We start from the raw sequence: 13,780 nt of genomic DNA, 5'->3' as shown, positions 1-13,780 counted from the left end.
GAGTGAGTGGTAAATCATGTATGTGTGTAACCTGGCAATTTCCTGCTTTATACAGTCATGTATATATGACTATCAATGAAGTATGAAGTCCATCCCAGGACCGAAAAGACACTTTTAATTACAGATACATAATGGTCAGTATACTCTCAGTCACACATATAATGAGGACTATATTAGTACATCAAAGTTTCAAAACTTTGAATGTTCTAATATCGACCCCTATTCAGCGAAAACTGAAAACATTGAACATACAAAACAGCAAATGTTTTCCTAGGGAAAAAATTCACTGTTCCAAAACACATACACACAACACAAGCACATCAAACAAACAGCAATCCACACACATACACCTAAAATCTTACACCTAACCCTACACTAAACTATACACACACCACTAACTATCCACTTACCTTAACCTAAACCCTAACCCTAAGGTCCGTCACTATTGCACACTCACCCGCGCCCTAACCCTAACTCACCTACCCCGCCCTAACCCTCACGTCCACACAATCGCACACTTACCTGACCCACGCCCTAACCCTAACTCACCTAACCCACACTCAGTCACACACTTACCAGAACCTGACTGGTAACTTTCCACCACAGCGCTGAAAATACCGAAGCAACAGAAACGGACAACCAAATTCTTTCCCTAGGAAAAAATATGTTTTTCTGTCGCTTCGATATTTTCAGCTTTCACTGAATAGGGGTCGATATTAGAACATTCAAAGTTCTGAAACTTCGATGTTCTAATATAGACCCATATAATGTATATGATATCCACTGATATGCATAGTTACTGTTATATTTAATTATTTGTATAATGTTATTTTTAAGAATTGAGTGGAACAGCATTAATAAAATCTAGAGTGTGCCAGATTAGAACCCTGGCTGAAATGTATTGTGGCCACAAGCTTACACCAGTTGCCACAGGGAATAATGAGCAACAGGTGTATTTGTACAGTCATTAATGTCCATAGTGCTCATTGCCACTGAAGACTTGTTTGTCAGACATGCTCAGTTGTAGACACACATTAAACGGCTGAGTGGAGCTGAGTGGTTAGGCATGTACGTTTGGGACATGAAAGTTCAGAAAATGTATTTTTAATTGTATAACCATAATTGTACTGATACCACAGTTAGACATATCATATATATGATATCATGATTATGCTCAATCTGCCTGATTGTTGATTTTTATCTAAATTACAATCGAACATCATTAATAAAATTTATAGCTTGCTGGATTAGAACCCTGGCTCAGATGTATTAGGGTTATTAACGTATATCTTTTGTTACAGGGAGAGCTAGGAAGCAGATGTAATTTTTACACTCATTACTCTGTATGAGCGCTGACCGCCACAGAATGCTGCTTACTGTGTTTGTGGGATGTAAGACCACACATTTTACAATGTATCTTTTTAGAAACAGACAATGTCTGCTTATTGTCTGCAGATGTTGAGGAACTGCAGTTGCTGTGTATGCATGCTGACCGCTGCACAATGCCACCTAGTGTGTTTGCACAATGGAAGGCAAAAGATGTAACAATACATATTTTTTTGAATTTTCAGTGTCTGCTTACTGTCTACAGCATTAATCCATGTTTGCACAGAGGTGAGCAATGTGCAAATGAGACAGACAAAGCTCAACATGTATTATTATTGTAAAAAGTGTTTATTAGTTTTCAGCATTAAAAGATAAATCTAGGACTTGAACCATGACCTACATATGCTATGTGCTGTCGGCTTCATTGTGTTTACCAGGTGTGCTACATACAGATTTGATTCACAGCTGTAATTTATGCTGTCCTTACCATAGAGCAACTTCCATTCATTTTAAATTATTTATCTGAGCCACCACTGTCACGAAATGAAGAGTTCTTGTCCAATGTCAGGCATCCAGGGAGCTCAGTGGAAACTGTACACCAACACATGATTGATGTTGGTGCTGATGTGTCTAGGAGTACAAGTATATGCCAGGAGGAACTTCTAGGTAAGCTTACATATGGCAAGTTTTAAGATTTGCTTGTATAGTAAAATATATTAAAATTTAATTAATACATTGTTTTTTATGAGCCTACTGATAAATTAATAGATCTAATGACACATTTGTTTATTACAATTGGGCTGGGGGTGGATGCGTCAGCCAAGTTTCAGTTAAAACTATTGTTAACGGACATATGGGCAAAATTGTGATTCACTATCCGCCTGTGTTATTCCCATTGTGATGTTTAATTTGCATCCTTCACTGCTTTATTTCTTCCAGGACCATCGTCCCTATCAAGTGTTGCATCTTCTGCACATGGTAAGCCAACATGTTTTCTTTGATTATTGATGTCCATTTATCATACATATGCAATTATCTATATGTGTGAGGTGGGTGTCATGAATGTGTTCATTGCTGTACCATCTACAGTAGTGTGACCAGTGTTAGTTTGTGAATTGTTTTAAATATTTAGTGTAGTATTAGTTTTGTTTCTGTGTTTGTTGCTTATTATTACAGGTGATCCTGACAGTGGAAGTGTAGAACTCTTACCAATTGATGTCAAAGTATCAGCAGACTCTGGTGATGATGGTGACGAAACAGAGGCACAGTTGGGGGGTGCAGAGGTTGAATTTGACATTGAGGTTGACATTCAGCCATCTCCTCTATTTCCCTTAGACACCGTCAAGAGGCCTACACATACCTATTCCACTGAGCCTCAGATATTGGATGGGTGGAGGGTGACACACTTGATCATGGTAGTGTTGTTACTGTGGCTTCACTGTCAGTTAGACTCTGGCCATATCCAAAGTGCGGGCAAGGTGTCACGCAGGAAGGTTGTTAAGGGTGCTCAAGGGAAACCTGCTGTCTACCCTCCACCTGATCTTGGTGTGTCTTTACATGCCACTTGACATGTTTAGTGCCATCATGGAGGTGCAGGCACATTCCAATAAAACCTCCAAGGACATGCTTAGGGTTGTAGATGTGGCACAGGCTGAGATACGTGACTGCCTCCACCATGTGGATTGGTGAATGACATAATGGAACTAGCAGTGTCTGTGATGGAACATCTGCTGGGGGGTGGGTGATAGCATCTAAGTGGAGGTACTGTAGGTCAGCATCATTATCTGATCACACTCCTGTAGTGGCACTACTTCCACTGTTTCATCTGTGCTTTTGGTGTCCACACCTAGACATGGTAGGCCATGGGGTCATGGTCATGAGTGTACTCATGAGGAAAGCACATCCAGCAAACATCAGTCACATTCAAGCAGCAGCACCACAACTGATCATGGGCATGGACATGCCAGTGCAACTCCTGGCAGAGCCAGTTTTTATGGTCAGGGGCAACAACAGTGAACTGTTACCTCTACCTTGCACAGCTCATACCTCTCCAACATACTAGGATGTAGAGCTAGCACTGAGCTTGGATGTGTTCTTGCAGACACTCCCACACACGTTTCACCTTGAGTGTCCATACAGACACTCACATAACAGTTACATGGGTCATTAGTGAGGCTTACAGCTCATTCATTCTCAGTGGCTATTTGATAATTTATCAAAATTTCTGCCTGCCTTTCTTACTCATATGCACTCACTACTTTTTGTGTCAGCCTTAACCTCCTGCCCCCCCCCCCACCACCAAATAACATGTGCAAATGATGATAACTGTGCCATATCCTTGATTCTATATTTTGCATTCAGGGATACATAAGTCTTTTGTCTGATGCCCAGGGTGCATAGCTGACTGAGTATATATGTGTTTGTGATGCTGTTTTAAAATTTGTACTGCTTTCCTACAGGTTTTTGTATTGTGTGTATCTTTGATGCAATGAGGCCTATTAACTGATAGAGAACACATCTATTGACATAAGTCAGTGTTGTCATATATTGATGTTATTGCTGTAAAACTACACCTACCTTCTACCTAGTTACATTAGCAAGTAACAGTATGCAAGGATCTGCCATTCAGTTCTGTTCTTAGCCATTTATTTTTCTATTTCAGGTTCAACACTTACCTCAATAGTCCAACAGTTAGAAGTGTTTTAATTTAGGGCTGACTCTGTGTGATTCTAGCAGTACACATCTATTACATGTGTAAGTAAAGGCTGTGAGCATTGACTGGCATCAATTCAACTATATGTATGTGCATAGGATGAATGTTGTACCCCCATAGCTAATGAGCATGTATGGTATCCTTTGCCTCTTGGCCAGGACAAGGGCATATTGTGCATGTCTACATCTACCTAAACCCACAGTGGCTGGTGGTTCCTTCTCTGACTCCTCATCTGTGTGTGGTTGTGGTGACCTTGCAGTGGTGGTGGGATGTGGGCCCCTTCCCCTTGGTGTTCCTGCTGAAGCTGTTTTCTGAGAATAATCTTGTGAAGGATAGTTCACACAGTGAAAATTTCAGCATAAGCATGGAAATTGTATGTCAGGGTGCCACCTGATATATCTAGGCACCAGAATAGTGACTTTAGCAGCCCAAACATGTGCTCTATGATATTTCTTGTTTGAGCATGTGCCTCATTATAATGTTCTTTGGTGGCTGTGTATGCATTTTTCATGGGAATAATCAGCCACAATTCGAGTGCATACCCTGTGTCACCCAGTAAATGACCTTGTGGGATATCCCCCCCTAGAAAACCTCTGATGTAGTTGAGAGTTGTGCCAGATATGGGAGTAGTAGTAACTGCTGGGGTTGTCAGCACACACACATTTAAGATGATTCCCTTAGAGTTACACATAACTTGGCAGTTAATGGAGTGGAGACCCGTTTTGTTAATGTACTCCCTTCTCTTTTCCCCAGGTGGTGCTTTGATTTCAATGTGCATGCAGTCTGTGGCATCTAGGACTTCAGGGAAGTGTGGTACAGGGTAGAAATCTTGCATAGTTGTAGCTCTATCCTCAGGTGTTCAGAGAAAATGTATGTAGTCACTGGCATGCTGTAGCATAGCATTCAAGGAATTGATGTAGGATCCTAGATGCTGATGCCTTTTGGTCTCTGGAAGGTTTATGTAGCTAAAATCCTAAGTGCTAAAGACTTAGTCTCCACTGGTATTGGTTACCCTTGGTTTTCCCTTGCTGTCAGTTGAGGATGACAGAGGTTGCAGAGTTTCTGTAGTGTTTACAGTTTCTACCTCATGCAGACCATGATATGCTAAATGGGGTCTGAGCACCAGTCTCCTTCTTGGCTGAGGTCTATTAGCAATAGCAGCAACACAGACTTGGGCCTGTTGCACATACACACGCAGAAGAGCAACAGCAGCCCTTAACATTCTTTCTGTGTACAGTAGTTTTTGTGGCTGCATTCCAACAGGTTTTGGAATTTGAGGCCAAAAACTGCACTGAATGTGCACGATTTCTTTATAGCTTGTTGAATAGCTCCTCCATCCTGTATTGGTTAATTAGCATTCAGTTCAGCTGCTTATGCTGTAAGGTTCATGCCACAATGTTTACCATGTTTGTGTAGCTCTACACACTGTGTAGAGCCACTCACTGAATACAAAACAGAGTGCTACCATGTGTGCATCATGCCATGATGCACACACTATTTTAGCAAGCCATGTAGGCTTTATTGAATCTGCACCAAAAAGCTAAAAGTTACTTATCCTCTCTGATGTGGTAATTACCGACCCTTCCTTACCTTCCTAAGCAAGGTTTACACTTCTGTACTCTCAAATTGTAAATAGTAATACTCACACTCAGGAAATATATATTAATAAAGTGTTTAATATAAGACAAAGACATAGCTGCATTGCCATACGCCCCCCCGGTACAAGTTTACAACACAATGGTATGATTACATCATTACATAAGAACCTAGAGAGAAAGACAGAAATAGAGAGGGGGAGATCAACAATGGACTGTTTGTACTGCTCAGCAAAACTTCCTTGTGAGCTATTATAATAGGTGAACAATATAGAAAAATTGATCAACCTGTGTCTCAGTTAGTGCAGGTACCTAGGGTCATGCAAAACTCACTCCAGATACAGGTGACAGTAGCTGATGTTCTGGTCACAAAAAAAAATAAATAAATACGAAATATATAGAATAATGATGTGAACTTATTCTTAACTGCACTTAACTTTTAACCTTAGCAATTTGTTCACTTGAACTGGAAACCTCCAAATTGGGGGTCTACTTTATCCTCTCGAAAACTTAACACCTCGAATACAAAGAACCCGACACATACAAATTGAACGTGAATAACTCGACATGTAAATATCCCGAATCTTAAAAGATCGAAAACTTTTATTTGGCCAACTTCCCTGTCACCGGTGTGCTTAAATGTAAACTAAACATGGATTTCCTCCAATATACAATTCGTATGCACATATGTTCCTGCAATATACACACGTTACTTAAAGTGAAACATACTGATAACGTAAGAACATAGCAAAGAGATATTACAAAAAAGAAATCACGCTTATTATTTAGCGTATTATTCAAATAAATCACGCTTTTCATCTAGCGTGTTATCTGCACCTACGTTTCCCTTTATAACTTAAAAAAATTGCAATGAAAGGAAATTACACTTTTACTTCACCATATGTATATATGTACTTCTCCTCAACTTATGCTATTCCTTCAGCATAATATGTTCTATCTACGTCTCGTAGGGTTAATACACATATAGCAAAATAAAAATAGGATATTGAAAACGTAAAACACTACTACAAAATTTGTCATGTGTAATGCACATCAATAAACATAATATAGGAAACTTTCATAGGTAAAATGAACAAATCAGTATTTTTATTTACAAAACTGTGATACTACTGTAATATAGTTAAACTTTTAACAACATTCCTACTGTTTTTAAAAAATCTTGCACATCATATTCATCTTCTTTAGCAAGTGCAACTTGCAAATGGTTCTGCCGATCAATAGTTTTTCTCTTTTTAGGTGATGGTGGGCAAGCTGTCAAAAGCTGTAGACACAACTCATCTACTCTATTTTGCTCCCTTTTAACACTTCCAAGACAGCAGGGATGTCAGATATTCATTTCCCTAGCAAACATCGGATCCGTCTGTGCCACCCTTCCACATAGTTTTGTGTACGTGGTAAACAGTTCTCATTAAGGGATGAAATATTCCAAAATGAGATAGGATACACAGGTGGAAATCTAGTAGGTGTGATACTTCTAGTAAACTGTTTACGTACTAATACATACATATCAGAAAAATAGCTCAACAACTCTCGACCATTTTCTGGAAAATCTCGGGAAAGGTCATGAAAGGCTAAAACAACTACACATTCTTTAATGAAGGATAAAGTTATAAGCTTTTTCACTGAGTGATGAAAGTTAACACATGTACCATATAACTTAGCTAACCCCAAAGATTGAACTTTACGCCAAATGTTCTGTGAAAAGTGAAAAAGCAACCTTTTGTAGAGACATTTGGAAAATTGTATGTAATACTCTTTATAGACGCTTGTTCAAAATCACATAGCATGTATTTCACAGATACTTCTAGCTTTAGTTTCTCCAACAAGGTAAATAAACAATCCCACAGGTAATTATATGCTTTAAATGTCTTCTTGCCCATAAGACAGTACATGAGTGGTAAAAATTTTGTATTTCCAGCATGTGATACAAGTGCATGAATACTGTACAAAGTCTACATAACCTTCCCTTAGTTAGGAAAACACCATCCATCAACCAGATGTCAGAGTTGCAAAGATCTTTTACATTTTCTTCAGTGGTAAATACCAATACATGTAGGTTAGTATGTATATCCACTTTCTTTTCTTGAACAAACTTTGACTGTTTTAAAGCATAATCATCTACTGAAACCATATCTAAAGCTACATTAGATTTACTATATTAACAAACTGCAAGTGCCTCACTCTATTCACTTTTTGCAGCATAGATCTACGTGTAGGCAGTGCCACAGTACTTTCAAGTGAAGTACTAGCTACAACATCATCTGCAAGTAGTGCTGGAGTACTTCTACACATACTAGCTAAATCTCTTAGTTTCTCGCAAGGCTGATATTTTTCAACATCTGTTGCATCTGAAGCATGATCATGAGCTGTAGATTTTACTAACACATCTTCATTATTCACTGATTTAGTTATCGCTCTACCTTTGCACTTCATTGTTCTTTCTAAATGACAGCACCAATACTTCCTGTATTTTCTCACCTTTTCTAAATTGTAAAGATAACCTTCTACAATTAACATTTGCTTCTCCTGTTGAGATCTAACTGTTTTATATGCATTACCTAGCACACCGGGACAAGTGACAGCTTTTCCAGCCATTGATAATCCGTCCGTTATTACCGTTAACAGACAAATATCACCAAATGGAAATATGTCACAGATATTAAGTATATATCGTACATTTAACTGTACATCGAGTAATTTGAATGCAATTAAATTTTATTTAGCAGTTAACGTACTAACAAATTGCATTTTGAGCATGAGCTGTACATGCTCATTTCATGACGTGGTAGTGCATCATCATGTTCTTAACCTCACTAAGCCCTAATTTACATAACGGTCGGGCCAAGTAATGCATTTCAATCTTTTTAGATTCGACACAAATACGTTTCACTTTACTTTACATTCGATTTGTATGTGTCGAGGATTACGTATTCGAGGTTTTAAGTTTTCGAGAGGATAAAGTAGACCCCCATATTAGTCCTACATGCAAATTATTGGGCAGAAGGAACCAGCTGAGCAGGCAAATGATACAAATGTCCTAACAACAGATGACAATGGAAAAGATGTTGACAACAAATGATTGAGATGGGTTTTCAGCTAGGACCTTCTGTAATCTGGATTGTTTACTTGATTCATGCTGCCTGGTCAGCTAAAACACTGGCTTTCATGAAGTTGCCATCAGTAAAGGAGTCCCCCAGTTCTTCTGAAAGGCTGGTAATCACCATGCAGTCTGTTAGAAAGTCAAACACTCTGTACTGTACATCATAATTCCTTTTGTACAGCTTCTTTGTAAATTCATGTTTTGCCTACTGTTTTCTTGTCATTTGGGGAGGCCTTGCATGATAAGTTGTTGGTTGAGTAAGCTTGTGCTTTGAGCTTTTCATTTCTGCACTAAAAGGCTATAGTTGCTTGACCATATGGTGACCTGGAGTACTAGCCACCACCAAGGCCAGTCTGATGGCCTGGGGTAGAACAGATTTGGAGACTTCTAATAAACTGCTTTATATGGTCTCCTTTCTCCCTGACCTGTGGGGTGCTGCATGGTTCTATTTTTCATCGAATAATGATTGTTATGTATATGCTCTTTTAGGAGATATTACATGAGACAGGTTCACAGCACCATTGGCACCCTGATGACATGCAGCTGGGCCTTTACTAACTACAAGAATCTATTTCAGCTATTAACAAGCTAGCTGCAGACATGGACTCCATCCACAAGTGGATGCACAATGTCTACCATAAACAAGCTGACTGCAGGCATGGGTACATCACAACTGGATGCTCATCTACCATAAACAGACAGTGGCACATCCACAAGTGGATGCATATAAACCATAAACAAGCTAGCTGCAGTCATGGGATGCATCTGCAACCAGATGCATAATATTAGCCATAAACAAGCTAGGTGTAAAATTGAGGTGCATCCACAATTGGATATGCAGTGATAACCATAAACAAGCCTACCGCAGATATGGAATGCATGAAAAATAGATGTGCAATGTCAGATATACACAAGCTAACTAGAAACATGGAATGCATTCATAGGTGGGTGTACAATATTAGCCTTAAATAAGCTAGCTGCAAACATGTTATACAGCCACAACCGGTTGTATAATGTCACTCATAAACAACTTAAATGGAGACATGGAATGCATGCCAAACTGTGTGTCAAATAGTTAGCTAAAGCATAAATTTTCTGAGATGGTTGCAATGGCTTTTCATGACACTGTCTGAAATTCATTTGTCTCATTGCTGTCTCTAACATTATCGATAGTGATAAAAGTTGCAATTTATCTGTAAGGTGCCATTGTCCTTACACCAGTTGTTAGCATGCTTTCATCTGAACAGTATTGCCCTTATTAAACACCTTATTTCACTTGTGATTCGTCCAGTAGTGGTGCATGCATTGGGTTCATTCAGGTTTGACTACTGTAATGCCAAGCACCTCAGGCTTCTGATCTCAGAACTTGACCATCTGCAGTTTAAAGAACTCTTTGGCTGCCAACATGAACATTCCATTTCCTTCACATTACTTAGATTACGGGTAACATAGGTAAGTACTAATTTAACTGCCCTTGTGGGCCATTTTGGGCCTAGCTAATTTCTCTTGGTGAGAATCAAACCATGTGCCTCCTGTCCCCATGATAAATACCTTAAACATTATGTTTACCCCCAACCTTTCTTTAATCCTGGTTCAGTCTTATATCATTTGCAAGGCTCTAATCCTAATCTAATTAGTCCTGCATGACCCTGGACTCTCCTGCCCCAAGCAGTTACTATCTTGGTACTGACCTGCTCTATGCCTTGCACTTGCCTTCACTAGGGCTGATGGAGGTTCTAAGGGCATAGCTTGACTTTTATGATGAATGGCCTTTCACTTTTCAAGGGTCACATCTTTGGAGTCTCTTACCAGGGTGGTTGCGGATGTCCCTAATGTTCATAGATTCATAGGTAAGTACTAGGCAATCAGTCTGCAGACCATTTCAAACTTAGCCAAAACAACTATTTAAAAATTCCTCTGGCCTCAAGGAGTGCAAGACAAGATAAAATGGGAGAACATTTTGAAGGTAGTAAGGGTGCTACTCTGCTTGACATGTAATGGAAGTTTGTTCCAGAAGTAAGGGATATGCTGGGATATGAATCTATCATGCCAATGTGTCTTATTTATTTAATGATGAAGGTTTAGTTCTATAAGCTGAGTATTTGATATACCATTAGTTCTGTGAAGGAATAGGAGATCAACTAGGTTGGATCATTCATGGCACAAAAGACTACACATAGATCTCCACAGAAAAGAAAGATCTGCCAGTCTATCCTGATAACTAACATTGTTAGGCCACTGATCTTTTTATTTATTAATCTCTGAGGTCTCTCAGGTTGTGTGATGCTTAGATAAATACATGTGAAAAGCTGCATTATATTCAATATTGTGTCTGATAAGATATGAGTAAAGGGGAATTGACTTATTTCAAACTAGAACAGATGTTTTTGCAAATTAGCTGGGCCAGATAAAAATCCTTCTGAACTACTGTAGAGATATGATGGTCAAATGATAAGGAATTACCAACAAAAGTGCCCAGATTCCTTACAACAGTGACTGATTGGAGGGGTGCATCTTCTGTGTAGTAATCAAAACTGTTTTTTTACGACAGTGAACTATGCCACATTTTTTTTTCATTTGCTTTGAGACCATTGTCTTTGCATTAATTGTTAACATGGTCTAACCTGGAATGGAGGAATTGTGACTCACTGAAGCCAGATGCTCTTTATATTACAGTAATCCCACTGAAGATCGAATAACAACACCAAAGCTTACTGGTTTTAAATTAACCTTCAACACATACATATTTAAGCTCAGTTTTGAGGTCTAATACTAGCCACTCAGCATTTCACATTTTGTGTTTTTTACCAGACTTTATCCCTGTTTACTGTGTGTGTGTGTGTGTGTGTGTGTGTGTGTGTGTGTGTGTGTGTGTGTAATACACACACACACACACACACACACACACACACACACACACACACACACACACACACACATCTTACTGTTCTTAGGTGCAAATAAAACTGAACTTGCTTAAACTTCTCCATTGCTAATCCTTCCCCTACCAAGTAAACAGAATGGCCACAGGACCAGACAGCTTTCTCTTAATACCCACATTTTGCAGTTATCCCAACTACAACAGCATGATCTTCTTTCTATGATCCAGCATAGACAGATAGTCCTGGATCAACCTACCCTTAACCTCTTCTAAAATTAACAGCTTCTGTCCAATCCACTGTAGCTGCCAGTTTGTCACTTTGTTCCAAAATGTGGACAATAAACTGACAGCTGTACTGGTGATATTTGCTTTTGACATAATCTGATGGGTATGGAACATCCAGTCAAGCAGAGAGCAGCTGAAAAGCCAGTCTGATTGAATCCATGGTATCTGAGCTTTTTTTTTAAATCTCATCAGCCTAAGGCTATCAACTGCTCTCAGTTTCATCTAGAAGAACTATGCACTGAGAAGACACCACAATCTGATCTAGTGATCAGAAACTGTATTCAGAATGCAGCATCGCAACAGACAACTGTAGCACCATAGTATGATGTTGCTGCTCTGTTTGTGATAACTAAATACTTAATATCTCACATAAGAGCATTTTAGCTGGCCTGGCATAGTAGAGTGCAGGACATGCATCTTGGGAGGGTCCACCAGATTTTCCCACTTATAAGACAGCTGATAAAACTGGTAGATTGATGTTTTTCAATGTTTGGCCTGAATATTGTTTCATGATACCCCCCTTTGTGACTTCAGAAAGTTAATACTTTGAAATTCTAGTGTTGATCATGGTAGAAAATGTTATATTAGTTATATTTTAATTGTCTACAAGTGTGAGTTAAGTGCCATTATGCTATGTGATAAAACTAAGAAATAAAATTTGCATTATGTGGGCAAAATATGAATACAGAAATCTGAAGCAGCAATAAATAAACAAATAACTGAAAGAGGTGATTATTAAGAGTTATTTCAATACAAAGACGTTCACATTTTTTATTGTTACATCTTATATCAGAATGATGTAAGAAATTATAGGTTGCAGTTGACATCACTGTGAAAGCAAGAAAATGATTTGCTTTGCATTCTGGCTGTTGCTAGCCCTGTACTATGCATTGGCATTTACCACAGCAATAGTAAACAAATGTCTGTTAGAAGGAACATGGGACCATAATGCATGAAGGTATTAGCATACAACAAGCACAGCTATGTGAACAGTATTTATGCCAGCTAGCTGGTACTCAAAAGTAGGGGAAATAGTGAAAACATCTACATTTATACAAACAAACCATTTTAATGTGCTCTTAATATTCAGAGAATGTTACAGTGTGAAAGGTAGTAGCCAAGGTCTTACACATCTTTACAAAAATAGTGTGAGAGAAAGCTCGTTGCCCTTAGTTAATCCTGTATATTGACAGGGCAAGGAATCAGTAACACTTTTAAAGACTAGAAACCTAATTAAATAGTATTCAGTTGCACAAATGAAATCCATCTGCCAAAGGATCAGGACAGGCTGGGAGTGCTTTACACAAACTATGATATTTATCTGTTACCCTTTCTATCAACCCCTTTACTGTACTGCTGTTTTTCAGCTTTCTGAATTTCATTTTGTGTGGGTGGTGGGTGGCATAAATCTCAGAGGGCGAAGTGTTTAAATTCAATCTGCACAGCAAAGTAGGGAAACAGTAGCTGATGCTCAAAAAGCCTCAATGAGGTTGCCATGGAAACGTCTAAAAATAGCTTACATAAAAACTGTAGCAAGTTCCAGCTCAATATCTTTTCTACTGTTATGGATGATCTGTTTTACAGTACAGTATTAAAAAGAAACTGACCCTGTCTTCACATTCTGAGGCCTGAGATAGCCTGCATTAGGCATGTGTCCAAAAATGAGATGGCCCATATTTTGTTTCAGATTTGATTAGAAAACACTCTATTTTTAACCCCTAATGTTTTCTTTGTTTTTTTTTTTTTGTTGTTGTTTAAATAACCTTTTGAACCTTTATAAAATGTTTGCATGCTTTGCATTTTAATTTTCATTTATTTATTTATTTATTTACATTTTAAATTACTATCACAGCTAAAGA

The 13,780-nt window shown here is 38.6% G+C and overlaps 1 pseudogene; it reads right to left on the bottom strand.

Moving 5' to 3' along the window:
- Nucleotides 1-11,582: 11,582 nt before the first annotated feature.
- LOC122805123 lies at nt 11,583-11,688 on the bottom strand (annotated as a pseudogene).
- Between the last annotated feature and the right edge of the window lie 2,092 nt (nt 11,689-13,780).

Source organism: Protopterus annectens, chromosome 6.part0, assembly GCF_019279795.1.
Source record: "Protopterus annectens isolate FY-2018-M chromosome 6.part0, PAN1.0, whole genome shotgun sequence".
NCBI classification, from domain to species: Eukaryota; Metazoa; Chordata; order Ceratodontiformes; family Protopteridae; genus Protopterus; species Protopterus annectens.
Note: the sequence above shows the minus strand (reverse complement) of the source record. Positions and strands in the feature narration are given on the sequence as shown.